The sequence below is a fragment of the Protopterus annectens genome, chromosome 16.part0 (genome assembly GCF_019279795.1).
Source record: "Protopterus annectens isolate FY-2018-M chromosome 16.part0, PAN1.0, whole genome shotgun sequence".
Taxonomy (NCBI): domain Eukaryota; kingdom Metazoa; phylum Chordata; order Ceratodontiformes; family Protopteridae; genus Protopterus; species Protopterus annectens.
This window is the reverse complement of record NC_056750.1, coordinates 117,836,482-117,841,670: the sequence shown is the minus strand read 5'-3', so window position 1 is coordinate 117,841,670 and position 5,189 is coordinate 117,836,482. Positions and strand designations below refer to the sequence as shown.

General features: G+C 38.8%; 1 non-coding gene across 1 annotated transcript; it reads left to right on the top strand.

Annotated features, from left to right (window-relative positions):
• Positions 1 to 2,473: 2,473 nt before the first annotated feature.
• Positions 2,474 to 2,555, top strand: TRNAS-AGA. The gene has a single exon. It is a non-coding gene; the product is annotated as a tRNA-Ser (tRNA).
• Positions 2,556 to 5,189: the final 2,634 nt, after the last annotated feature.

The following is a 5,189-nucleotide window of genomic DNA, read 5'->3' as shown; positions in this document are numbered from 1 at the left end:
CATAAGCCTGACCAACATAATCTGCAGGGCTATGAACTTGGTGGACTTCTTTGGGACAGTCACTAAAGCCCTGGACGAAGGCAAATCTGTGCATATGGCCTACCTGTACCTGGCTAAGGCCTTTAACACTATTCCCAACTCAGGCATCAGCATCACTGATAAACATACCCAGGCAGAGATCAACCTGTATATTGTCAGGTGATTTGCAGACTGGCTCACCGACAGAACACACATAGTCAAAATAGGTGACTATCTCCACCAGCAGATCCATAACCAGTGGTGTTCCACGGGGATCGGTGCCAGCGCCCCTATTATTTGAAATCTACTTCTTGGATGTACAGACTAAAACAAAAGGCCTATGTATTACATGCTTCTGATTATATTGATCTTTGCTACAACTGCAGTGAATCCATGAAGCATACTTTAAGTGGGAATAACAGATAAAACCTCACTAGACCAGCTAATCTACCAGAGACTCCTCCTTTGACAGGTCGAGTAATTACCATCAAAACTCCATCAATCAGAAATCAGTTTTCATTTGAGCAAAATCATACAGTTGGTGGCACACTCCCACTCAGCCACAACTCATTGTGATTTAATACAACAGCTACAAAAGCATACTTAGCCCAGAAGCATGTCATCTGGTACCCTTTGCAAGCAGCAAGCAACTCCAACAAACATACATCTGATGCCACACTGTCAAACGGTAATATAGAAATATACACTTCTCTAGCTTAGACAGAACTCCAATAGCAATCAAGGAGGAACCTCTTGCAGATTATGAAGTTAAAAACAACAAATGTCAAGGGGCTTTCAGCATAACTACAGTAAAAGTGATATGGTGCTCTGTGTAATACCCCACATTTTATAACTACCAGTTTGAAGTAGAGGACACAAAAAGGTACTCAGCGAAGCAAGGCACCATTTTGTACATATGAAATGCCTCTTTGCTCTATTAGAAGAGAGCTATATACTAGTTCCCTGTTGCAAGTTCATCGACTCTGAAAAAATATATTTTCAGGATAGGCAGAGATACTATGCATCAGGATAACTGCTCTTTTCCTAAACTGTAGCAAAGAGCAATGCTAAGTCCTCGCTACTGTTCCTAACACTGCTTACATGACTTCTATACTACATGAATAGACTGATCAACATCTCTTCTAGATTGCAGACGCACTTCCTGTCAGTTTGTACTTGGTGAAGATGCTCTCTCTGCACCCAGGGCTACCACCACTCTGGCTTCTGGGGACTTGTATCCTGAAAGTGAAGGCACCGCCTTGTAGGCTCCAAAAACAGAATGAATTTCAGGCAGTACCACCAGAGTGGAAACAGCCACTACATCACCACAGGTTTCAACTCAGATGGCCAAGTCCTACAGAACAGACCTCTCGATGGTAGCTTGATTCCTTGAGCTGTAACCAACACAAGATTGCTTTATGAATGTGTGAAATGTGAACCTAGAGGTAGCAATACAGAGATATGTAAAAGAGTCTGGAAACAAGTACAAGAGGAAGCCATTCCTCTTGGGAAATCGGCTTTCAGTGCAACATTTCACATTGGGTGGTTGGCTAACCAGTGTAAAAAAGAAACAGGCAAATTCCAGTCCACTTGGAACATGTCTGCTTGGCAGCAACAAACCTCTCTTTGAAAGAAATTAAAGTTATGGCCTTACCATAACAGATCTGTGTGAGCAGGTCCATCCTCATTAACTGCAGAATTAATGCTTACTAACTGCATGCAAAACTTTCTTAGGCTACAAGCTCTTCCCCTTTACTTATACTGGACATCCTGCAAATCTCCATCTTCAGATTCTAAAAAGATATCCAAAGCAAAGAAATGTAATCTGAAACCTTTAGAACAAGTCAGCAAGACAAGGAAGAATGTGGATGGCTATGTTAAAAAGGACTAATTTGGATGTCTATAAATCTATAAATTATCATAAGTACACAACTTTCACACCAGGTACAAAGAAATTCATTCATGATAACTACATGACAAAGTCTAAACCCCATTCTTGTGGGTGGTCTTTCTCATGGGAACATATTTCAGATTACTATGGCCTTTGTAGGAAGACCAGGAAATGGATATCCTACCCAGCTTTATGGTACCATGCACAGATATTCAATGAAGAATAGATACTATTCAAATATCATATACAGCTGTACTAAGGAAAACTGCATAAGATACATATTGCTTTGGCTGAATGAGCCCTGTGTTCACAGGCAATAACTGATACTTTTCATAGCGACATTGTATGAAGTCCATCAACCACTTAGCTAGCGTTACTTTAGAACATTAAGTTTCATTTTGGAAAAGGGATACAAATAACAAACAGACCTTTCTGAAGAATATGATTCCTTCTACATAAAACTCGAGGTGTTTGTTAACATCTTTACAATGTAATAAATGCTACTCTCCATTACTACTGTTGAGAAAGAATACTAATAAGTGAACTAATAACTTTAAATAATAGGTAGTCGTGGCCGAGTGGTTAAGGCGATGGACTAGAAATCCATTGGGGTTTCCCCGCGCAGGTTCGAATCCTGCCGACTACGACTATTTTGGGTGGCTGGGGTTTGGCATAATGTTAAGCACTTTTCCTCAAAGAAACAAATTACAAGGTTTGATTCTCACCTTTGATCACCATCTGGTTATTGGCTAGATGTGTAACAGTTTAAAAACATTCTGTCTAGCATTTAGCTAAGATCCTATGACACAGTAGCTACCTCAGGCAGTAAAGAAGAAACTACTGTTGTATACCCATTTCCTGGATCGTAGACTCTCCTAGTTGGACATTTCTACTTCCATATCAGTAACAATGTACCTCTTTCTTAATCACTATTGACTGTATCACACTTTTACCTGTGTCTTTCATCCTTTTCAGCGGTAGCGTTGTTGCCTCAATGTAAGAGGTTCTCCCGTTCGATTCTCGGCTGAAGTACATTCTGTGTGGAGTCTGCATGTCCTCCCCGCGGTCGACTGGCGTTCGAAAGACATGCGTAGAATGTGTGTGCCTTCGTTGAAGGTTGGGTGTTGAGCTGGCACCCGCAAAAATATCTACTGCCAATCATTAGCGGACCGGAGTTCCGCTGTGGCGACCCCTAACTGGGAAAAGCCGAAAGAAGAACAAACAACCTTGCTCCTTCCTCACTATTCTCCCATACTAGACTCCACTCTATAAGTAAGCATTGCCTACTTACTAGTTCCTTCCTTTCACTTTCCTCCTATTTCTTATCGTGCAACTTCATCATTTACATGCTATTTTAAGATCACTAAATGTACATTTGTAACTGAATACTAATAATGAATAAGATTTTCTTATTTTGTTATTTGTAACTGAATACTAATAATGAATAAGATTTTCTTATTTTGTTATTGTTTTTATCTGTATTGTTCTTTTGTAACGAATTGTAATCTTTGTATCTGGGGCTTTTCTCCTCGGGTCTCTGATGAAAAAGGGCATCTGCCCAGCCAGACTAACCCGGTTAACAAATGGCAAATAAATAAACTTACCATAACAGTACATGTTAAATGAGCACTACTGCAACTAGCCTTAGTTATATGGGTTATATACTGCAAAACGCACAACAGCTGGCCAGCTTCCAAAGCTTTGGGGCACCTTCCAAAAATAAATGTCCACACCCTGCTATAAACAACAAACCAAAAAAATATGGGGGAGGAAGTGGCTACTGCAGCTGTGAACAATCACCAGCTGTTATAGTAAGATTGCATACACAAATGTACTATGTTCATCATATTGATCACTGCTGCTGTAGCCTTATTTATTAGGGGTGGTTACCTTAGTTTACTACATTTGGGTGATGGAAGGAGAAAAGTCCAGGAGCCTATGGAGAATGTTCATAGCAAAGCCTGACTTAGACCTAGAGAACAAATCAAACTTATAGTGCTTTGTAAAAGTATGTACAAAGGAAAAAGTCGTTGCGTCTAGAATTTAATTCTTTCCAAAAAGCAACAGATGAAACCAAAGCCCTGATAGAGTGGGCCTTGACCTTGCCTGGAATAGTTTTCTTGTGAGAATAACAAAAGGTTAATAGGTTTAGACGACCATTAGAAATGGTTCAATTCAACAACAGTTGCACAGTTAGATAAAAAATATAATGGAAGTGCTGGGAACAAATGGAAAATTGTCAGAGGAAAAAAGAAAAACTATAGAAAGGAAAAAAGAAAAACTATAGAAAGGAAAAAAACACAGCAGCAACTAACATCAGTCAGGCATATATCAGTAAACTGCATTACTAGTGTCACTATACAAATCTCCTAGAGCAAGATCAATACAGCAGCAGCAATGTCATGTGAAACATGTAAAATGGACCTACACCGTAAACACAAATATGGAACTGTGATACTTAATCTCTTCTGCAGGGCACAGAACTCTGTAGCCTTGACCTACTTCTGAGGGTTTCTCGTTTATTTACAAATGGAGGAACTACTTTTTCTTCTCATTGTTTTTAACAAAACGAAAATATGTAAATCACCATTTTAAAACTGGAAATTACAATTCAACTCACCTATCAAAATCCTGGCTCTGCCCCTGCATTCCCCCAGGATAAACATCTCCTAAACTCCAGTCTCACTTTCTTTATCCTAGTACAACCTAACATGGTTACTCTCTAAACTAAGAACAAACACTGTACCACCACAAGAAGAATAGCGTACACTCTCTCAGTATGTATCATATAGTATATTCTCTTGTGTACTTTACAACTACTGTTATCACAGCAAATACACCTATTGATATAACACATATGCGCTTACTTTTTTTAAATCGTTGATTTTTCAATGAATAATTTTCTCTGAATTGCTATTTAAGCATATGTCAATCTATATACCAAACTATATTAGCCTGTATTAACCTGATGTGTTGATTTTGTGTTGAGTTTGTAATTAGCATTGTATGACATGGAACATTTCTACCCAGGCCTCCAGTGAAAACAGGCAATTGCCCAGCTGGACCTTCCCGGTAAACAAATGTAAAATAAAAATACAATAAAATAAAATAAATAAATTAAAGGCATATACAACATTATGACAACATAGGATATGGAGCAAAAAGGTTAAAAATGACTCTATCCTTACAGCCTTTCAAATATGCTTTAACTACCCTCAAAAATGTGAATTTCAGTGCAACAGAGATCGTAAAGAAGGAAGTAAATAGTAACATTACACAT